This window comes from Lagenorhynchus albirostris, chromosome 1 (genome assembly GCF_949774975.1).
Source record: "Lagenorhynchus albirostris chromosome 1, mLagAlb1.1, whole genome shotgun sequence".
NCBI lineage: Eukaryota > Metazoa > Chordata > Mammalia > Artiodactyla > Delphinidae > Lagenorhynchus > Lagenorhynchus albirostris.
This window is the reverse complement of record NC_083095.1, coordinates 13,288,478-13,312,877: the sequence shown is the minus strand read 5'-3', so window position 1 is coordinate 13,312,877 and position 24,400 is coordinate 13,288,478. Positions and strand designations below refer to the sequence as shown.

General features: G+C 42.0%; 1 long non-coding RNA gene across 1 annotated transcript; it reads left to right on the top strand.

Moving 5' to 3' along the window:
* Positions 1–5,218: 5,218 nt before the first annotated feature.
* On the top strand, positions 5,219–8,596 carry LOC132529435 (uncharacterized). The gene is made up of 3 exons (XR_009543462.1): positions 5,219–5,308; positions 8,280–8,367; positions 8,467–8,596. It is a non-coding gene; the product is annotated as an uncharacterized LOC132529435 (long non-coding RNA).
* Positions 8,597–24,400: the final 15,804 nt, after the last annotated feature.

Genomic DNA, 24,400 nt, shown 5'->3' with positions numbered 1-24,400 from the left:
CTGTTCAAATTATTTATTTCTTCTTGACTCAGTCTTGGCAGACTGTATGTTTCTGGAAACTTGTCCATTTCTTCTAGGTTGTCCAATTTGTTGGCATATAACAGTTCATAGTATTCTCTTTATGATTTTTTGTATTTCTCTGGTATCAGTTGTCATTTCCCCTCTTTCATTTCTTATTTTGTTTATTTGGATCCTCTCTCTTTTCTTCTTGATGAGCCTGGCTAGAGGTTTGTTGATTTTGTTTATATTTAAAAAACAAAACAAAAAAAACAGCTCTTGGATTGATCTTTTCTATTTTTTTAATCTCCATTTTATTTATTTCTTCTCTGATCTTTATTATTTCTTTCCTTTTGCTGACTTTAGGTTTTGTTTGTTCTTCTTTTTCTAATTCTTTTAGGTGATAGGTTAGGTTGTTAATTTGAGATTTTTATTGTTTCTTGAGGAAGGCCTGTATTGCTATGAACTTCCCTCTTTGAACTGCTTTTGCTTCAGGGGTGGGTTTTCTTTTTACAAGGAAAGATATAGATTAAAATAACACCCCCCTGCTCCAGCACAGCTGTTAATATTTATGCCTTTGATGGGAGCAACAAATTCCAGTGGAATGGGCCCTTGCAGCTCTGAGTGCATTAGAATGGGCTCCCAAGCCCAAGCCTCTGGGGGATGCCACCCCTGTGCGGCTGAGGGGCCCCTCTAGTGAGACTTCATCCAACATGGGGAGGCGCTGATGCATACTGGGGGCCCAGAGATCAGGTCCTTTCTTGGAAGCAGAGTCTGAGCAAGCAATGGGAATGGCTTAAGTACATAGAGGAGGAAGAGGAGGGAAAGGCCTCCAGAAGGCGGGGGCAGAATCTGGCACCCCACAGACAGGCCTCTCTCCCCTGCTCTCAGGGACCGGGCTGTGGGTCTGTCATCTTATCCCTAACCCCAGTTTAAACCATCAACTTCCACACAGCCCTGTGTGCAGGTCCATGTGAACGAGCCCAGGAGGCATCTGCCCACACAGGGGGCTTACGGAGAACAATCCGGAAAGAGTGGAAGCAGGACAAGTTACCCCTGCAGCACTTACCATCCTGAGCACTCAAACCAGCATCTGTCACCTGCTCCCTTCTGCAGGTCGTCTGCTCAGTGCACCCACTTCTCACTGCGTCCCTGCCTGGTGGGCTGTGGAGTCCCTGGCACTACAGGCCATGCCTTAGTCCTCCACACATCCCCCGGACACCCAGCTGCCCACGGCTCCACAGGCACTCATCAGTTCTCCCACCCATGCAATGTGGATGTCTTTGGAGAGCCCCCAAAGGAAGGAGAAGGGAAACCCCTGATGAACTACACCTCCCTCTTCACCAGGCTCATCTCCTTCCCCAAGAGGAAGGAGCAGTTAGGATTTCCAACTCACTCCTTTGTCAGTTTTTTTTACACTTTGTGTTTTTACTATAACAGGTATCCACAATCCCTCTCCTGTTAGAGGCATTTGGGTATGTATTTGCTTCTCTGAACAGGTTCTGAGTCCCAGAAAGGCCAGGACTGTGTCTTGGTCACTTCAACATCCCCCTCCCCCATCATCTGGCACATGGCTGGCATGCTGTAGTTTTTGAATAAAGGAACAGTCATTGAATGGAATTGTCATGCTGAGGGCACCTACTCCCCTATAATGTCTGTGTAGTGTGTTGGAATGTGTGATCTTTTTAAAAAAGTTTAAGATATAAATCACATAGCACAGAGTCTCAGTTTAAAGTACACAGTTCAGTATATATTGACAGTTATGCAACAACCACAGCAATCAATTTTAGAACATGTCACCCCAAAAATATATTGACAGTTATGCAACAACCACAACAATCAATTTTAGAACATGTCACACCAAAAACAAACCTTGGACCCATTAGCAGTCACTCCCAGCCCCTCCCCCTGCCAGCCCTGGAAAATACTAATCCATTTTCTGTCTCTATAGATTTTATTCTGGCCATTTCATATAAATGGAAACATACAATATATGGTCTTTTATAACCGGCTTCTTTGACTTAGCATAATGTTGTCAGGGTTCCTCCACAGTGTAGCATGTATCAGTACTTCATTCAGTCTTATGGTTGAATAATGTTCCATTGTGTGGAGACCACATTTTATTCATCCACTCGTCAGTTGTGTTCCCACTTCTTAGCTATTGTGAACGATGCTGCTATGTTCGTTTGTGTGCACATTTTTGCATGGACATAATTTTCGTTTTGCTTAGGTATGTACGTAGGAGTGGAATTGCTGGCTCATATGGTAACTCTATACTTAACCTTTTGAGGAATTGTCAAACTCTTTTCCAAAACAGCTGAACCATTTTACATTCTCACTAACAATGTATGAGGGTTCTAATTTCTCTGCATCCTTGTCAACACTTGTTATTATCTGTCTTTTTAATTTTAGCCATCCTAGTGTATGTGAAGTGGCTAAGGATGTTGAGCAACTTTTCATGTGCTTATTGACCATTTGTTTATCTTCTTCAGAGAATTCAGATCCCTTGCCCATTTTAAAATTGGGTTGTTTTTCCTTTTAATAATTGAGTTGTGATTATTCTTTATATATTCTAAATACAATTCTCTTAGCAGATATATGATTTGCAAATATTTTCTCCTATTCTGTGGGTTGTCTTTTCACTTTCTTTGTAGTATCCTTTGAAGTGCAAATGTTTTTAATTTCAATGAAATTGAATTTATCTAATTTTTCTTTCTGTTACCTCTACTTTTGGTATTGTGCTTAAGACACCATTGCCTAATCAAAGGTCATAAAGATTTGCATCCATGTTTTCTTCTAAGAATTTTGTAGTTTTAGCCCTTACGATTAGGTCTGTGATCCATTTTGAATTAATTTTTGTATATGGTGTGATGTAGGGGTCCAAATTCATTCTTTTGCATGTGATATCCAGTTGTGACAGCCCCATTTATTAAAAAGACTATTCTTTCCTTCTTTGAATGATATTAGCACCCTTATCAAAAAAAAGGGTTTATCTCTGAACTCTGATGTTGATTCTATAGATCTCTATGCCTATTCCTACGTCAGTATCACACCTTCTTGGTTACTGTAGCTTTATAGTAACTTGAAGTTGGGAAATGTGAGTTTTTAACATTGTTCTTTTACAAGATTGTTTCAATCATTGAGGGTCTTTTGCATTTTCACATTAAAATTCGGATCAGTCTGTCCCTTTCTGCAAAAACTGGCAGCTGGGATTTTGATAGGGATTGTGTTGAATCTGTACATCAGTTTGGTGAGTATAGACATCTTAAGAATGTGAAGTCTCATTCTGTCTACTTCACCTCGTCCCTTGTCTCTGCAGAGTTGCTATTGTTTGAAAGAGGCCAGAGAGCTGGATTTACTGAGCTCCTGAAGTCAGAGAAGTGCTTTGCTTTTTCTCTAGAAGCCCTTGGGGATCAAGGCTCAGCTCCTGGCAGGATCATCTTCTGCATGATCGCTGTAATTCCTGGGCCCCAATCTGGATGCACTTTCTCAGGACTTCTTTCCACCCCAGGCCTGATCAGCAGATACTCCCAGCCAGGCCTCAGGAACCATCACCACGTTAACAAACCAATCATAGGCTGGCTTCTACATGTGAGTTCACAAATGTTTTTGCAAGTCATTCATGCAAACAATAACCCCAGCTGCTCTTTGAAGGGTATCAAAAAAGGCTTCTACCCAAAGGCCTTACCCTTCCTCCCCCACCGTCCTTAGAGATTCTCGCCTTGGGCAGGTGCCTTTTAACATGCCCGTGTGTCTGAAGATAATATATGAAGCTCCAAAATCCTAGTTCAAATTAGTTTCTTATCTTGCTTTCCCTTGCAGCTGGCAGTGAAATGTTCCCAGCAAAGTGAGGTGCCTCAGGAGGGCTGTGAGAGAAGCAAGGGATGGAGAGCAGAGCAGAGGCCCTGCCAGCCCAGGGAGGGGTGGGAGGGCGCCCAGGAGAAACTTCTTGACATCATGATTTTCTGAGACCAGGCCTGAATGAATTCATGGCCATTGAGAATGTCAGGGCCGGAGGGAAGTCCTCAGAGAGCAGAGGGTCAGACAGCACAGAGAAGGAGACCAGGTCAGGGCATCAAAAGGACGCGTCTGCAGTCTGGAAGGAAGTGCCAGAGGTAAGACCTGAGCCCAGGGCTCCTACCTCCGTCCCTCTATGCTGCACCTGCCTCGCTGCCGCAGACAGACAGTTCCTTCCAGCTTCCTGAGTGTGGCCCCTGGGACAAAGCTGGATGCTGGTGACATGCAGTGGGGAGCTGACATTCATTCGATGGGTATGTGGTCATTTACTCATAACTGCTAGTTATATTAGTAGCTCTTCAACCTAGCGAGGCGTCCGGGAAGGCTCCGTGAAGGCGGCCAGTGATCTGAAGGCCCTGGGCTGAGGGCGGGGAGAAGCAGCGGGCAGATGAAGGGCAGTGAAAGTCTGCCAGGAAGGGGTTGGGGGGTGCTAGGGGGAGAGCAGGAAGGCAGGCAGCACAGGGGGCCAGGGCCTGGTCTGCTGTGTGATGGAGAGGGGACCAGCACCCCACGGGGCTCTGGGGCTTCTTCCAGGGAGCAGTTGGGAGACACAGAGGAGTTTCACTGGGAACGTGACATAATCAGATTGGAATTTTCAGATGGTCGTTGAGAGGACGTCCTCCTCTAATATCTCTGACTGTGGACCCCACTGGAGCCCAGGCCCTCACCCAGGAGCTGACACCACCCAGGAGAACCTCTGGGGAGGCCGGCCGCCCCCTCCACAAGCAGATCGGTGTTCCTGGTGTAGAAACCAAAGCTCAGGCTTCTCTCATTCACTTAAGAGGGGTAACATTTAAGCCTACTCTTCACCCTGAGCTTCAGGGAGTTTCCTCAGCTCCCAGAGACACCCTGGTCTGGCTGGAGACCCAAGACACCAGAGCACACGGGGGCATTTCTGGGCTGGCTGGCCCCTCACTTGTGCCTGGGAGGCAGAAGTACCATTTTCTCTCAGGCCTTCTTTCCACCTCTCCGAAATCTCAGGAAAGCTACAGAGCCACCTTCTGACAAGGGTAGAGCACTCCAGTCAGCGTGATCCAGCCGCAAGGGCAGAAGGATGCTGTTTAACAGACAAAGTCAGCTCTGGGACCCGTCCCTTTGTCAAGAAGCTGGGTTCTAAATCACCCACGCGCCTCCTCTGTGGCCTATTCATTTGGGGTATCAGTATACAAGGCTGGGAATGATGTCTGTCTTTCTCTCTCTCTCTCTTAGGAAAATTTCTGAACAAACAAACAAAACAAAGAAACATGATTTCCAGGGTGGAGCTCTCTCTGAGGGTCTTTCTACCAGACTATGGGTAAGTCAATTAATCTTCCGAGCCTCACTTTTCTTGTAAATATTTCTTGACCCCAAAGTATCTCAGAGTAGGAGTGTCTGGACACCCCATCCTGGTCAGCAGCCAATTGTACAGAGTCCAGAAACTCAACTGCATTGAGGCCCTGGGCCTCCCAGGTCAGCCAGTAGGTTTCACCGGGAGGGTTTCACACACATGCAGAGGAGTAGGCCCTAAGCTTCAGAGGAGGCTGTCCGTCTCCATGACATCACAGGGCAGCTCAGAGCCTAAAACCTCAGGAAACATTCACGTATCAAAGGACAGTCATCAGGGAATAGGTTATTGTTCGTTTGTTTGAAGTCTTTTTTCAAAGTGCCTTTGGAAAGAAAACTATAAAACTGCGTGATGACTCAGGAGTTTGCGAGTTATTCGTTCATGCTGCTGACGATAGTCTGAGTCTGATCTTTAGCTATTTAACACATAAGAAGCAGACGGTGTTTGTAAGTTCAAACAGTGGTCTTGAGAGAAAGGAGGAAAGCTTGTTATTTCACGCGTGGCCCGTGATGCACAGCTCAGCTTGCTCCCGTGAGGGCTGGGTCGCCCCGATGAAGATTCCTCAGGGAGAATGTATGGCCCCTAATTACAGTGGCTACACAGTCACTTCTCCAAAAGTAAGGTGCGCTAACGGTCGGGAGAACGGATGCAACCTTTGACTGAGACAATGAGTCATATTCTTTCAAGCTGGGAAGGGAAAGACCGTGGGCTCGAGCGTCAATAGACTGATGAATCAACACAACTTTGCTGCAGTTTGCACTCCTTTCTTTCTCAAGGATGCAAATTAATATCTGGCATCTATTGAGCCTTTTTGCAAACTTTATCTCAGAATAAAACCCTCATTGTTGGATGCAGTGTCTTGACAGTAAATGGCAAAATTATTCCATTATTCTGCACCACCACAGATAATCGCCCGACCCGGGGCAGGAGGTGAAGGTGCGGGGAGTGAAAAGGAGCTTCCAGGATCAAGTGGCCTTAGGAGCACAAAGCCAGTTGGATATGCTTAATCCTTGCCACTTGCCCTCAGAGTACAAAAATGTTTTGAACTGCCAGAAGGCACTTTGCAAGGATCTGCATTTCCATTTTTCTTCTTGATTTTATTGAATTCAAGTCCATGAGTAGTTATTAAGCAGCTGCTGAGTATTCAGAATACTGCTGAATCCCTTCGCTCCCTCGCCCTGCTTTTCACCCCACCCCCTACACGTTAGTATAGGATGCCCCGCACGGTGGGACTCGCTGATGGATTCAGTTCCACAGGTCACTCGTTCTGCAGGTCCACGAACCCCAAAGGCCTGATGGCTTGCATGAGTGAGCGCACACAGCTCCTTGCACTGCACTTTGTACTGTACACTCACTCACCCTCGGGATCATCTGGGTTAAAATTTTAATCCCTGGGTGGCCTCCTCTCACCGTCCATTGTGCTCAGGGCGGACTGTCTCCCTTACCAGCTGTTCAGGGAATGTTTAGAAACTAGTTCTAACAAGGTACTGGCATGCCAGTCCACTGCTCGTGGCACTCCGTCTTCTGCAGCTCTGTTCCTCTCTGCCGGGTTTTGTCATCAAGAACGGACTGCTGGGAGGGATAAATTGGGAGATTGGGATTGACATATACACACTACTGTATATCAAATAGATAACTAATAAGGACCTACTGTATAGCACAAGGAACTCTTCTCAGTACTCTGTAATGACCTACATGGGAAAAGAATCTAAAAAAGAGTGAATATATGTATACATATAACTGATTCACTTTGCTGTACGGCAGAAACGAATACAACACTTTAAACAAATTATACTCCAATGAAAATTAAAAACAAACAAAAAAAAAGCAAATAAGATGCAGGCAACTCTGCAGTACAGATGTGTCTTTGGAAAAGCAAAGGCCCCTTTGAATAAAATTTACAGCCTGTCATTAGAGCCAAAAAAAAATGGACTGTGCTTTGCTGGTAGGACTAGGCCTACATTTTCCTTTAAGAAGTCCTTAGGAGGGCTTCCCTGGTGGCGCAGTGGTTGAGAGTCCGCCTGCCGATGCAGGGGACACAGGTTCGTGCCCCGGTCCGGGAAGATACCACATAACGCGGAGTGGCTGGGCCCGTGAGCCATGGCCGCTGAGCCTGCGCGTCCGGAGCCTGTGCTCCACAACGAGAGAGGCCACAACAGTGAGAGGCCCGCGTACAGAAAAAAAAAAAAAGAAGTCCTTAGGAAGTATTTCTGATATGCAGAAAGGCCTAGGAAATGCTCTAGGTGTTAACACCTGTGTGCTGCCACTAAGCTCAAGAAAGAAAACATCAGAAATACAACCGCAGCCTCCTGCTTAAAGAGCCCCAAACGCTAAAGTAGAGCTTTGCAACTTGCTCCTGTGCTTGGGATCAACAGCAATTCATTGGGCCACAGTGAAACATAGCTTCTGTGTCTGATCTGGTAAGACACTGCAGAGTCGCTGTGGGCCTAGGAGATTGCTAACAATTATTATCCCTATCACTGCATCTTTCTGCATCCAAAATGCGTCCTCAGCTGCAAGATCAACGTGGGCAGGCCAGTGTGTGGAGTTGGAATTTTGACTTCAGCCCACTGAGCCCCCTTCTCATCCTAATGATAGCCACACTGTCAAGTTGAGGGGTGTTGTCAGGCCCAAATTATGAAGTAATGCCCAGGCCCACGGCCTTCCCCTGTGCCCAGACCTCCTGCAGGGCCACCATGCCCAACTTCTTCAGGTCGTGCTGGCTCTTCCTACTGTAGGTGCCCTCTTCAAGCTGCGTGGTATATTACTGACCTTAGACCCTTCCTCAATATTTGTGATTCATCAATAACTACTAAAATTTTTGAGCACCCCAAATGTATCAGACATTTTATATAGATATTGCAGCATAAAAAATTACTGCAGAGCATGTCCCAGTCTTCTGTGATGAAAGGATAACAATAACGTTATACCTATTTTGCAGGTGAGGAAACTAAGGCCCAGATGGGTTGGATCCTCCAGTGGTGGAAACACAGGCAGTACCGAAGGGTTGTACCAAACTTGCTGAGAAGGTAGGATTTTGAGGCATAGGTCTTCCCCAGACCTTCCACTGCAGGCTGACTCTGTTTTCTTGCCAGGCCGGTCTATCCATTTATTTGGTTGTCTTTTAGCCACTCGTGGTCACACCACATTGTTCAGTGGAGGGACCCAGCATGGCCTTCATCTGGGTTTCCTGTGAGTTCCACTTCAGCACCAGCTGCAGCCTCAAACTACCACAAGGTACAGTCTGGAAGAACTGACTACTGCTTTCGCTGAGCTGTATCACCTGCGACTATGAAAGTCTGATAGAATAAACTAGAATATTTACTAGAAACATCCACGGATGCTTTGCATATATTATTATCTTACAAACATGAGATTCTTGACTCAGTCCATGCATGTGGCGCAGCATCATTTGCAGCTGAACCTTCTGGAAAGTAAGCCTGCAGACGGGCAGCAGCAAGCCAGAGCCACCATCTGGGTCATCAGGTGGCCCAAGGTTATCCCCTTCACCCCACACCTCTGCCTGGAGGCTTAGTCCTGCCTTTGGCATCACCTGGGGATTACTTCTTCTTTGTCTTATAAATAGTCAAACACATGCCTAGGTTAGCTATTAATCCCGGGGGCTTGCTCTGAGATTTCAGAATCATGTCTTCCTCAGACTGAGCACACAGCACACACAGCAGAGCTGACCAGAGTTAAAGGAAAAAAAAAAAAACACCCCACAGAATGCCAAGCACAAGTCCAGTTTTGAGAGTGTGGCTGGCTTTGAGAATTGATCAAAGAGGGAAGTGTGCTAAAAACAGCCCTCACCATGCAATCCTGTTTACATTATCCCGTATAATAGAAACCTGTTTATATTACCCCTCCTGCCGTGGAAGACTCCACCGCTCTCTGCTCTCTGGTAATTCTTTGTGGCGAAAGGAAACTTCTTCCATTTGGTCAGGAGGTTTCAGGGCCCAGAGAAAGGGAGGAGAAGGGGATAGGAATAGAGAACAAGGGATCCAGGGCAGGAGGATGGGCTATAATTTATTTCCAAGAAATAAAAAAGGATTAAGAGTACAGAAAGAGCTGTGCCACAGAGTTGGGAACACTGACGAACAGCCTTCCTTCTCAGCAAATTAAATTTCTATTGCTCTTCTTTATTTTTTAAGCATCCAGTTTAAAACAAAGGCTTAGAAAAAAGTGTCCTGCAGTTTTCAACTTGATGCAAAACATAAACAAACACTGTACTGGACACAGCCCAGCTGCAGAGAACCCAAAAGGCAACCACCAACAAATGAAGCTTTACTCTTGGGCCTAATAAGGACCCAAGCTTCTAAGTTGAGGACACATTTATTTCACTGGCAAATTTTGGTTTTAGCTTGTTGAGCTCAAGAGCAAAATGTCTTGAGAAAAGCCCTCAGGGGCATTGATCCCAAGCAGGGCCACTCCTGGAGGTTGGTGGGAAGGGGGAGGAGCTTTGCTCGTTTCTGGGAGCTCTGCACTGTTTTGTCCCTGGTTTTTAAAAGGAGTCTCCTATGTGTTGTGTTCATTGGTGTAAAGTAAAGCTTGTCTCACCCAAGGTTAAGTAAAAAATACATCCCCACCCCACCCAGATGCTATGCACCACCAAGGAGGAAGAAAGCAAGTGCTGGGAGAGTGTGTGCTCAGCAGGGAGACCAAGCAGTTGGGTCATGGCCAAACCCATGGTGGCTAGAAGTGGGCATGGGGTGTATGTTTCCTATTGTTGCTGTAATAGCTATCATGGGAGTAGTGGCTTAAAACAACACAAGTGTAATTTTTATTGGTTCTTTTCAAAAACAGATTTATCGAGATATAATTCACACACTATACAATTCACCCATTGAAGGCATACAATTCAGAGGTTTTCAGTATATTCACAGATATGGACACCCATCACCATAGCCAGTTACAGAACATTGTCATTGCCTCATAAAGAAAGCCAGTACCCTTTAGCTTTCACTCCCTTATACCCCTAAACGGCCTGGTCCTAGGCAACCATGAATCTAGTTTCTATCTGGGGCTGGGGAACAATGGTGTGCTTCCCTCTAAGTGATGCCCCTGCTTTCGAGCTGAGTGTTTGGTAGGGCTGTGGGTGGGCAGTTGCCTCCGGTCTCCTAGGCTCTCTCAGCATGGAACTCTGCCGCAGGAGTCTGGCAAGGCAACCAGGCCCCAGTGCTCTCGATGCACCATGCCAGGGGTGGAGCCCCATCCCACAAGTGTGGGCCAGGCAGAGGAATGAGGCCCCAGCTCCCATCTGCATGTTCCCCCAGAATTTGGCCTTGGCAACAGGAAGCTGGGGCAGGTTTAGAAATGCTGACATCTTGCCTCTCCTGGGAAGACAGCCCTCCGTCCCGGAGCTGGGGGAGAGGGAGCCCTGTGTTCTTGACTTCACCATTCTGGAGTGGAGTTTCCATCATGCTGAGCTGGAGGTCCAAAGTCCAAAATCAGTCTCACTGGTCTAAGTCAAAGTGTCAGCAGGGTCAGCACTTCTTGGAGGCTCTTGGGAGAATCCATTTCCTTGCCATTCTAGATACCACCTATATCCTTAGGCTTGTGGGCCCTTTCTCCATCTTCAAAGCCTGCAGTGTAGCATCTTCTCTGCTCTCTGACCTCCTGCATGTCTTATAAGGAACCTTGTGTTACATCGGGCCCACCTGATAATCCAGGTTAATCTCCATCTCAAGACCAGGAAGTCGAGATTGGTTCAAGATGGAGGACTAGAAGGACATGTGCTCACTCCCTCTTGTGAGAGCACTGGAATCACAATTAACTGCTGAACAATCATTGACAGGAAGACACTGGGACTCACCAAAAAAGATACCCCAGATCCAAAGACAAAGGAGAAGCCTCTATGAGATGGTAGGAGGGGTGCAATCACAATAAAATCAAATCTCATAACCGCTGGGTGGGTGACTCACGAACTGGAGAACAATTATACCACAGAAATCCACACACTGGAGTGAAGGTTCTGAGTCCCACGTCAGGCTTCCCAACCTGGGGGTCCGGCAACGGGAGGGGGAATTCCCAGAGAATCAGACTTTGAAGGCCGGCGGGATTTGATTGCAGGACTTTGACAGGACTGGGGGAAACAGAGACTGAACTCTTGGAGGGCACACACAAAGTTGTGTGTGCATCAGGACCCAGGGGGAAGGAGCAGTGACCCCCATAGGAGACTGAACCAGACCTACCTGCTAGTGCTGGAGGATCTCCTGCAGAGGCGGGGGGTAGCTGTGGCTCATCGTGGGGACAAGGACACTGGAAGCAGAAGTTCTGGGGTGTACTCCTTGGCGTGAGCCCTCCAAGAGTTCGCCATTAGCCCCACCAAAAAGCCTGTAGCCTCCAGTGCTGGGTCGCCTCAGGCCAAATAACCAACAGTGGGGAGGTTAGCCCCACCCAACAGCAGACAAGCAGATGAAAGTTTTACTGAGCTCTGCTCACCAGAGCAACACCCAGCTCTACCCACCACCAGTCCCTTCCATCAGGAGGCTTGCACAAGCCTCTTAGATAGCCTCATCCAACAGAGGGCAGACAGCAGAAGCAAGAAGAACTACAATCCTACAGGCTGTGGAACAAAAACCACATTCAAAGAAAGACAGACAAAATGAAAAGGCAGAGAACTATGTACCAGATGAAGGAACAAGATAAAACCCCAGAAAAACAACTAAATGAAGCAGAGATAGGCAACCTTCCAGAAAAAGAATTCAGAATAATGATAGTGAAGATGATCCAGGACCTCGGAAAAAGAACGGAGGCAAAGATCGAGAAGATGCAAGAAATGTTTAACAAAGATCTAGAAGAATTAAAGAACAAACAGAGGTGAACAATACAGTAACTGAATGAGAAATACACTAGAAAGAATCAATAGCAGAATAACTGAAGCAGAAGAATGGATAAGTGACCTGGAAGACAGAATGGTGGAGTTCACTGCTGTGGAACAGAATAAACAAAAGAGAATGAAAAGAAATGAAGACAGCCTACGAGACCTCTGGGACAACATTAAACACACCAACATTCACATTATAGGGGTCCCAGAAAGAGAAGAGAGAGAGAAAGGACCTGAGAAAATATTTGAAGAGATTATAGTCGAAAACTTCCCTAACACAGGAAAGGAAATAGCCACCCAAGTCCAGGAAGCGCAGAGTCCTAGGCATGATAAACCCAAGGAGAAACATGCCAAGACACATAATAATCAAATTGACAAAAATTAAAGACAAAGAAAAATTATTAAAAGCAACAAGGGAAAAACAACAAATAACATACAAGGGAACTCCCATAAGGTTAACAGCTGATTTCTCAGCAGAAACTCTACAAGCCAGAAGGGAGTGGCAAGATATATTTAAAGTGATGAAAAGGAAGAACCTACAACCAAGATTACTCTACCTGGCAAGGATCTCATTCAGATTCGATGGAGAAATCAAAAGCTTTACAGACAAGCAAAAGCTAAGAGAATTCAGCACCACCAAACCAGCTCTACAACAAATGCTAAAGGAACTTCTCTAAGCAGGAAACACAAGAGAAGAAAAGGACCTATGAAAACAAACACAAAACAATTAAGAAAATGATAATAGGAAGATACATATTGATAATTACCTTAAATGTGAATGGATTAAATGCTCCAACCAAAAGACACAGGCTTGCTGAATGGATACAAAAACAAGACCCATATATATGCTGTCTACAAGACACCCACTTCAGACCTAGGGACATATACAGACTGAAAGTGAGGGGATGGAAAAAGATATTCCATGCAAATGGAAATCCAAAGAAAGCTGGAGTAGCAATATTCATATCAGATAAAATAGACTTTAAAATAAATAATGTTACAAGAGACAAGGAAGGACACTACATAACGATCAAGGGATCAATCCAAGAAGAAGATATAACAATTATAAATATATATGCACCCAACATAGGAGCACCTCAATACATAAGGCAACTGCTAACAGCTCTAAAAGAGGAAATCGGCAGTAACACAGTAATAGTGGGGGACTTTAACACCTCAGTTACACCAATGGACAAATCACCCAAAATGAAAATAAATAAGGAAACACAAACTTTAAATGACACAATGGACCAGATAGATTTAATTGATATTTATAGGACACTCCATCCAAAAACAGCAGATTTACACTTTCTTCTCAAGGGCAAACGGAATATTCTCCAGAATAGATCACATCTTGGGTCACAAATCAAGCCTCAGTAAATTTAAGAATATTGAAATCATAACAAGCATCTTTTCTGACCACAACGCTATGAAATTAGAAGTAAATTACAGGGAAAAAAACATAAAAAACACAGACACATTGAGGTCAAACAATACGTTACTAACTAACTAAGAGATCACTGAAGAAATCAAAGAGGAAATAGAAAAATACTTAGAGACAAATGACAACAAATACACTATGATCCAAAACCTATGGGATGCAGCAAAAGCAGTTCTAAGAAGGAAGTTTATAGCAATACAATCCTACCTCAAGAAGCAAGAAAAATCTCAAATAAACAATCTAAACTTACACCTAGAAGAACTAGAGAAAGAAGAACAAACAAAACCCAAAGTTAGTAGAAGGAAAGAAATCATAAAGATCAGAGCAGATGAAATGAAATGAAATAGAAACAAAGAAAACAGTAGCAAAGATCAATAAAACTAAAAGCTGGTTCTTTGAGAACATAAACAAAAGTGATAAACCTTTAGCCAAGCTCATCAAGAAAAAGAGGGAGAAGACTCAAATCAATAAAATCAGAAATGAAAAAGGAGAAGTTACAACAGACACTGCAGAAATACAAAGCATCATAAGAGACTACTATAAGAAACTCTATGCCAATAAAATGCACAACCTGGAAGAAATGGACAAATTCTTAGAAAGGTATAAACTTCCAAGACTGAACCAGGAAGAAATAGAAACTATGAATAGACCAATCACAAGTAATGAAGTTGAAACTGTGATTAAAAATCTCCCAACAGGGCTTCCCTGGTGGCGCAGTGGTTGAGAGTCCACCTGCTGATGCAGGGGACACGGGTTCGTGCCCCGGTCTGGGAAGATCCCACATGCCACGGAGCGGCTGGGCCCATGAGCCATGGCCGCTGACCCTGTGCGTCCAGAGCCTGTGCTCCGCAACGGGAGAGGCCACAACAGTGAGAGGCCTGCGTACCACAAAAAAAAAAAGTCTCCCAACAAACAAAAGTCCAGGATCAGATGGCTTCACAGGTGAATTCTATCAAACATTTAGAGAAGAGCTAACACCCATCCTTCTCAAACTCTTCCAAAAAATTGCAGAGGAAGGAGCACTCCCAAACTCATTCTATGAGGCCACCATCACCCTGATACCAAAACCAGACAAAGATACTACTAAAAGAGAAAATTACAGACCAGTATCACTGATGAATATAGATGCAGAAATCCTCAACAAAATACTAGCAAACAGAATCCAACAATACATTAAAAGGATCATATACCATGATCAAGTGGGACTTATCCCAGGGATGCAAGGATTCTTGAATATACGCAAATCAATCAGTGTGATACACCATATTAACAAATTGAATAATAAAAACCATATGATCGACTCAATAGATGCAGAAAAAGCTTTTCAATTCAACACCCATTTATGATAAAAACTCTCCAGAAAATGGGCAAAGAGGGAACATACCTCAACATAATAAAGGCTATGTACGACAAACCCACAGCAAACATCATTCTCAATAGTGAAAAACTGAAAGCATTTCCTCTAAGATCAGGAACAAGACAAGGATGTCCACTCTTGCCACTATTACTCAACATAGTGTTGGAAGTCCTAGCCATGCAATCAGAGAATAAAAAGAAATAAAAGGAATACAAATTGGAAAAGAAGAAGTAAAACTGTCACTGTATGCAGATGACATGATACTATACATAGAGAATACAAAAGATGCCACCAGAAAACTACTAGAGCTAATCAATGAATCTGGTAAAGTTTCAGGATACAAAATTAATGCACAGAAATCTCTTGCTTTCCTATACACTAACAATGAAAGATCAGAAAGAGAAATTAAGGAAACAATCCCATTCACCATTGCAACAAAAAGAATAAAATACCTAGGAATAAACCTACCTAAGGAGGTAAAAGACCTGTACTCAGAAAACTCTAAGACACTGATGGAAGAAATCAAAGATGACACAAACAGATGGACAGATATACCATGTTCTTGGATTGAAAGAATCAACGTTGTGAAAATGACTATACTACCCGAAGCAATCTGCAGATTCGGTGCAATCCCTACCAAATTACCAACGGCATTTTTTACAGAACTAGAACAAAAAATCGTAAAATTTGTATGGAGACACAAAAGACTCTGAATACCCAAAGCAATATTGAGAAAAAAAATGGAGCTGGAGGAATCAGTCTCCTGGGCTTCAGACTATACTACAAAGCTACAGTATCAAGACAGTATGGTATTGGCACAAAAACAGACATACAGATCAATGGAACAGGATAGAAAGCCCAGAGATAAACCCACGCACCTATGGTCAACTAATCTATGACAAAGGAGGCAAGGATATACAATGGAGAAAAGACAGTCTCTTCAATAAGTGGTGCTGGGAAAACTGGACAGCTACATGTAAAACAATGAAATTAGAACACTCCCTAACATCATACACAAAAATAAACTCCAAATGGATTAAAGACCTAAACGTAAGACTGGATGCTATAAAACTCTTAGAGGAAAACATAGGAAGAACACTCTTTGACATAAATCACAGCAAGATCTTTTTTGACCCACCTCCTAGAGTAATGGAGATAAAAATAAACAAATGGGACCTAATGAAACTTAAAACCTTTTGCACATCAAAGGAAACTATAAACAAGATGAAAAGACAACCCTCAGAATGGGAGAAAATATTTGCAAATGAATCAATGGACAAAGGATTAATCTCCAAAATATATAAGCAGCTCAATATTAAAAAAACAAACAACCCAATCAAAAAATGGGCAGAAGACCTAAATGGACATTTCTCCAAAGAAGACATACAGATGGCCAAGAGGCACATGAAAAGCTGCTCAACATCACTAATTATTAGAGAAATGCAACTCAAAACTACAATGAGGTTATCACCTCACACTGGTCAGAATGGCCATCATCAGAAAATCTACAAACAACAAATGCTGGAGAGAGAAGGGGAACCCTCTTGCACTGTTGGTGGGAATGTAAATTGATACAGCCACTATGGAGAACAGTATGGAGGTTCCTTAAAAAACTAAAAATTGAATTACCATATGACCCAGCAATCCCACTACTGGGCATATACCCAGAGAAATCCATAACTCAAAAAGACACATGCACCCCAATGTTCATTGCAGCACTATTTACAATAGCCAGGACATGGAAGCAACCTAAGTGCCCATCGACAGATGAATGGATAAAGAAGATGTGGTTAATATATACAATGGAATATTACTCAGCCATAAAAAGGTACAAAATTGGGTCATTTGTAGAGACGTGGATGGATCTAGAGTCTGTCATAGAGAGTGAAGTAAGTCAGAAAGAAAAAACACAAATATCGTATATTAACGCATATATGTGGAATCTAGAAAAATGGTACAGATGAATCGGTTTGCAAGGCAGAAATAGAGACACAGATGTAGAGAACACACGTCTGGACACCAAGGGGGGAAAGTGGCGGGGGGGTGAGATGAATTGGGAGATTGGGATTGAGATATATACACTAACATATATAAAACAGATAACTAATAAGAACCTGCTGTATTAAAAAATAAAATAAAATTCAAAAAGAAAATAAAGACCAGGAAGTTTCCTTTTGTGGCATAAGGCACCATATTCTGAGATTGGGACGCAGCCACTGTTCTGTCTGTTGCAGGGTGAGAAGTAGGAGAAAAACAAAGTGGTGGCTTCCAGCTCAGAAACTGGCACTTTACACTAAGCCAGCGTGGCCCCTTCACTGACCTAGCTGGGAGAAGCCCCCCGTACTGTGGGACTGTCTGGCGAGTGCCTTTCCCAAACACCATCATGCTGCGGGTCCATCTTCACCTGGGCAGTCAGCAGAGTCCAACCTTGGTCTTCTTCCCAAGCCCAGATAACAATAACTACCATTCATTGAACACCTACTGGGCCTCAGGCTTGGTCTGAATCCATGACTTCCCTTTGAGGAGATAGTGTTCTACTCATTTTAGAGATGAAGAAACTAAGGCTTGGGAGTGCAACTCATCCAATACCACATAGTAAAATGGGGGAATAAGGATTTACATGTGTGGCGATTTTAAAATATGTCCACAGATTCTTTAATACTCCTCCGTTCAAAAGGGGAGCCTAACTCTCATCCCCTTAAGAGTGGCTGTACTTGGTTGCTGGCTTCTAGAGAATGTAACGTCTGTGACATCTGACACTAGGACAGCAAAGGAACTGTCGCTCCCTCCTTGCTTTCTCGTAGGTACTTAGCTTAGGAGAAGCCAGTTGTCATATTGTAAGGACACTCAAGCAACCCTTTTGAGAGCCTGGGTGAACCATCCTGGGAGAGATCAGCCAGCCCCAGTCAAGGGTTCAAATGATGGCAACCCAGCCACCATCTTCATCCTGACTGCATGAGAAACTCTGGTCTGAGTCAGAACCATGCAGCTAAGCTGCTCCTGAATTCCTGACCCACAGGAACTGGGAAATAATAATAAATGGTGGTTGTTTGATGCCACTGGGTTTTGGGGTTATTTGTTATGCTAGCTGACACAGCATCTAAGCCTCTGCTCATTCCATCAACTGCTGCTGTCTCCAAAAATAATCCAGTTAAGGAACTATTTCTTTGGAAGACTGAGAAAAGTTGGCCTTGAGGGGTAGAAGGTGGGTGAGTTTCAGGGGATAAAACTGAGGGATCGGTGCCCAAGGGAGCAGGGGAGAGAGTCACAGAAGATTGGGTGGGAGGTGGCCAAGGAGATGGGGAACCGGCTGCCAAGAGCTGTGGTAAGGAAGCCCCAGGCATTCCCTCCCTTATGACCTGTCAGGGGCCAGTTTCAGGTTCTGACAGGGGTTCTTTCGAGAAGAGCAATGAATGGGCAGCTAGAGTACCAGACCTTTAGAGAACTCGGTGCAAGGGAAGCTTCCTCTACTTTCAAGGCAGTGCAAAGCAGAGCAGACAAGTGCAGCTAAGAGAACAACAGAAAACTGCAGTTACCTACATGCAATTTTAGCACAAGCAAGTTAATTTGAGTCATTCCTCTAAGACATAAAATTACTGATATCTACTGTTGTGTTACTTTAATAATCTTACTTAATTCCAAAAAACAACATGCTATAAACAGCTCTCTCTGCCCCAAACCACCTCCCCCCAAATCCAAATCAGATATCAGGTGTTTGTACACTGACAGGTTAATTTTTTTCTTAAAGCTTGAACAAATACATCTTTACACACCAGCAGCTGGTAGAAAGTAAGCCCTTACTGCTTTGTTAAAAATAAAACCCATACATAAAAACTGTCTGGTCAGATTTCCAAGGCAAGAAAACATCATGTTTCTACAATATATCTACCTTTTGATACATGTGTGTTTTCCAGTGATACAACTCATTCAAACCTTCCTGAACAAAGGGAAAACTAAATTTGAGACCAGGAAGGGAAAAAAACACATTCCTCTTATAAATTTTAAAGACAAGCAGCTATGGTATTCTGAAAATTCTCAATAAATAGTATATCGCATACAAATTTTTAACTCCATAAATTCTACCTTTAATCAATGGCAATACCAATTATCACTGTAAGAAAGCATTCAAATAACTTTCAAATGACTGTGTATATTTATAGCAACAAAAGAAACATGTAACGTTTAGCTCTTCTAATAATCCCAGAAGAGGAAAAGTTCATTATAAATTAATACTTGAAGATTCTAGCACAACTAAACTTAATCAATTTCAAAAAAAAAAAAAAAAATCCTACCCTAAAGTATTATAAATATGGGATTCAGGAAAGCAGCTAAAGAAAAGCTTCTACCTACTTAATGTGGGAGGCATCAAGCCACTCCCTTTGGGGAGAATTAATACTAGATTAATACTAATAAAAACAATGGAAGATGGCATAAAGGCAGATATAAAGTAAAATTGATCCTTGATGTGAGAATAATTTTATCTTTTGCACTGTCAAAATGTCTTAACATTCTTCTAGAGCGACTTAGAAAAAAAGTCATGCAAATAAAATTGTAATTGCATGCCAGTTCAGTGACTCTGTCAGTGGTTTGCCCCAGAAGGGCTTTTTCAAAGAGTTAAAAAACCCGTTCTAATCGCCATCCAAATTGAGGTTTACAACCGAAAGAAGAAGAAATCATCTATTTGCAAAGCAAATTCTATCTATAGACTTCACTTAAAAGGATTTTTTGCTTCTTTCTCAAATAAAAAGGAATTTTCCATATTGGAAAATTGGGAGTAAGGTGAGAGAGAGACAGATATGAAGGTAAAGAACCTCATTAAGGCAGGCAGAACATGACAAAGATCGACAGAAGAAAAATACAATCAAATGTCTGCAAATAGAATAGTTCCCTCCTTTGATGACAAATGAGTACTTGATCCTAGCTGAGGGGACCTGCATAGGCTGCCTGGGAGTCTGAATATAACAGCTGCTCCTCTGGTATTTAGGGAATGATGAATTAGCTACTGCTTATCAGGCAACTAACAGAGCCAGCAACAAAAGGGTTGCAAAGACACCTTCAGAAACAGCCCTTTTGAGATTGGAAACAAACTTTTGGCCAGAGAGGAACATGCACCCGTATGTCTGAAAAGAGAAGCTTTTCACAGGGGATCACTAACTACAGGTCTTTTATTTTAGAAACGTATCCACTCTGGTTGGTGATTCTTCTGCCTGAAAGGCCACCTTGGACTGCTAGACAGCTGATGTGACTGGACAGCAAATAGCTGTTTAAAACTGTCTAAAATAGTTAATTTGGTGGCTACCCACAGATAATCCCTGCTACAGGGTTTAGAGTCTAAGGCTGGTTCATTTAATATGGTGACATGGTGACCTGGATTCCAGCAAGAACAAGCACAGCTTCCTTTAAAAAGGTGGGAGAAAGCAGAAGGAATGCCATGGGGGAGAGAGACTGAGGGAGAGAGAGAGAAACAGAGAAGTGAAAACCAAATGAAAAGATGCAATTAAAGTGATTTACTTTGTTGATGCACATCTGGGCCAGTTAGCAACACCAAGGTACTCTCATTTCCCAAAGATGGAACAAAGGGTGGATTTAAATATCAAAGCTACATACGTCCCTAAACCTGACCTGCTAAAGCAAAATGGACACATTGCTTCAAGGCTGTCTTAACCTGGCAGCTGGCACTACACTAGAATGCCATGCCTCTGCCGTGTCTCTCCGGTCTCTTGGAAGCATGCTCCTTAGAAGGAAATACAGTTTCAGGACAGTTTCGGGACATTTGGACACTCTACTCTGGGGTCCTCTCAGCTTCCCCTTCCCCAGAGTTCCTGACATCACTTCTCAGGCACTGCCCTGAAAGGAATGGCTTCTAGTTTTGAAGGACCTTTGAATAAGAGATGGTCATCAATCCAGTTGCCATGGTAAGACAAAAACAGAAGCTATGATTTCAGCCCACTGAAAAAATAAGACATCCTTCCCCTCCTTGCTACCATAAATGCTAAGTGGAAGAAGATACAAATAAAAAGGCAAGAAAATATTGTCAAATTATTAAGAAAATGGAGAAAACAACCCAATCAATGGGGAAAACCATCTTGAAAACATAAAACAAACCCCAGAAAATAATACAAGCCTAGGCCCTTTAAATAAGGATGGTGTTCAATACAAAATTTTAAATGCTTGCATCTTCTAATGTAACACATGACTAGTTCCAAGTTTTAGGAAATTCTTGAACAAAAGGTACATATCAAAGCAGTGAGGTAGCAGCACACTCCTCCTTCCCCAAAATGTTTTCAGGAAGAGGCTGCATAAGCGCCTGTCAGTGACATCACCAGGAAGGAACCTGGTTTCCGGCAGGAAATTGCCCTGGGTGAGCTCCAAGGCTCCTAAACTCTAAGATTCTGGGATATGCTAAAAAAGAACTATGACTACAGTTTGACCTGATTAACCCTGCAGCCCTCTGAAATAACCAAGTCAACTCAAATAGCAAGACATTCTACAAATTAGCTGAGTGTAGTGATATGTTTTTAACCCACACTCAGATCTATAACATACACTATAAATTTTTACCAATATTATCTGATGACCTTAAGTATTAAAAATCTATAATTAAAAAACTCCCTATTATCAGTTTCTACTTCAAAATGCTAGTTGATATTCACTATAGAGTACTAGGCAAAGATACAATGAAATTGCTATATAGCAAAGCTGTCATTATTAAATAACAGCTACATCTATGTTCTGTCCATCTTTTGGATCAATGCATCTTAGAGATTTTTTTCCTCTACTTTAATTAATCTTTCAGTATGCTGCTGAGGTGGGGGGAGGACAGGTATAATTATTTTCATTTTACAGATGAAGAAACAGAGGCACAGCGATGCTGAGTGTCTGGCCAGTCTGGAAATCCAGTATTAAATTTCCTTCCCACCTCCTTTTTGCAAAATCATCAGCAATACTCATGGAGAGGCATACATAATACATTTTACTCTTCAATTAAAGCCAAGCGTTCAGGGAAGAAAGAAGGAATAAAGTGAGCTTTTTATAATTATTAAAAACTGAACACTGAGAAGCAAAGCTGGGGCACTGACTAAGCTACATAAGAATGACGGGCTTTATGCTTCATTACTCACAGCTTCCTGAGCCTTCGGTTCTCCCAAGAGGTTCACAGTACAATAGTCAACTTTGCATCCAACTTCAGCACATAGTGTTCCCAGTCATCTCAGAGCTCTTTTGAGCAAAAAGAGCTAATTTAATAATATGTTGGTCGATATTAAGAAATGAATAGTATTATTTGTTAACAGTCCTAGAATATAGAAACATAGCATTATGCCCAACCAGTCCATCTACAAAAAGGTTAAGAAATGGAAATTTCATTTCAAATGGCTCCTCAAATCTATGGCTCATAAGCAAGCCATTAATTTCCAATGTCTAAATACCTTCAAAGGAGTAAATATTTATGTATTAGTCCAGTCATGTGAAATCTGCCCAAATAAGATCTGATTTGAAAACTTTCAATGTAAAGTGCTAAGTTTAATGAAAAACAGTATATCTGCATGCTGTTAGTATGGTTGGTATCTAATGCTGTGATAGAGTAATGCTAATTTAGAGTTTGCTATATGAGAGGCATATGTGCAGCTTTTATTTTCTCCATATTAAAAATATTTCTTTAAACAAAAATAAATTCCAGTCAGCCTCTTATCAGGAAGGAGCATTATTAAGTCTGCAAAACAGTCACAATGAAAAGAAGCCCAGAATATTAGCAAAAACTGCTAAATGTGCTTGTCATTCTGTACGTAAGCTGAATTCATTATGATGCTTAGCCTAATTTGCCTACATTCCAACACAGGCTTTGAAAAACTCCTCTAAATGCCACAACTTTGTAAGGGACACATATGGTTTCATGATATTTCTGCTGCAGAAACTTCTTAGGTTATCACCTCTCCCACAAAAAAACCCCCAAAACCAACCAAACAAAAAATTCAAATACCCAAAACCCAGCAGAGAGAGTTGACTAATCAAACTAAAATTTCCTATGAAGGCACCAACTATGAAGTAGCTTGGAAAAAAAAAATCACATTTATAAAGTCTAGATAAAATCAACCAAATAAACAAAATGCATTCCTTACTTAATCTTCAAAAAACAAATACCTACTATCTCTGGATGTTCTAAATAACCAAGTTTAGGACTCTGAAGTCTTTGTATGAAATCAAAATCTAACCATCTTTAAAGCTACCTTAAAATAATCATGGAACTCTGGAATGTTACCACCTCTTATAGCTTTATTAGTTCTTAGGAAACCAATCTGGTATTACTAGTTTGAACTGTTTGTATCCATATGTTTCATTTAGAAAGAAACAAATACAGATATCTCATACCCTATAGTTGACTGATCATTCATACCAGAGAGTACTTCAGTATAGGTGGGGATCACAGCAGGGTAGACAGTGAATTTAAGGAATGGATCTTATTAATTAGGTGTTACAAGCCCCAAATATATGTGTGTGTGTGTGTGTGTGTGTGTGTGTATACACAGATATACACACACACACAGAGGTACATTTCACTGAACCATTAAGTAACTAGTAACAATTAAGTGAATTGTTAAGTAACTAGAAAATAGAATAGTGTTTTTTCCTCCAAACTAAGGTATCTATTTAGGCTATTAATGCAGACTGATTTTAAGTAATTATAATGCAAGTATGAAGGTTTGAAATTGTAATTTATAATTTAATGATTCCTAAATATGCTACCAGATTTAAAACAAAACCCTTTACTATAACCACCATAATCTGCTAATGTTTGAAAAACTTAACATGAAACCACTGTAGAAACTAACTTAAAAATAAAAAGTCTAAATAATGAAGATTATACATTAAGGACAATAGTCACAAATAGTTATCTTTTTAGCTTTCATAGCATACATATGGCTCAAATGAATCAATTTAAACTCTAATTCGAATTTTTAAAGATTCGAGTTTTTCACTGAATGTATTTATCATTAGAAAAACTTTTCTGAATTTTTCAGTTAGTAGGATTTATTCTGACATTAGAAAGCCAACACTAGGCTCAAAAGCAAGGACACTGAAAGTAAAAAAAAAAAAAAAGGATTATTTTGTCAGTAGACTTTACTCAAATATCTAAAAGATAGAATCACTCAGTAAAATAATAGTGTACTTATTACAAACTAATCTTTATCTTCCCAGCCCATTCTTGTTTTAAAACATATATACAGTGAGACTAATGCTACAACAAAATACTTATACTACTTCACACATTTTATGTGTGATTTATTCTAAATATTTTAAGAAAAGAAATTTTAATAGTTACTATTAAAAATACCTTCAAAACATTTACCATTCAAAATTTATAAAAAGTACTGATTTTATTGTGCTGAAATATATGTTCTTCCCATAAAGATTTTATGTAAAACAACTTGTGATTTGAAA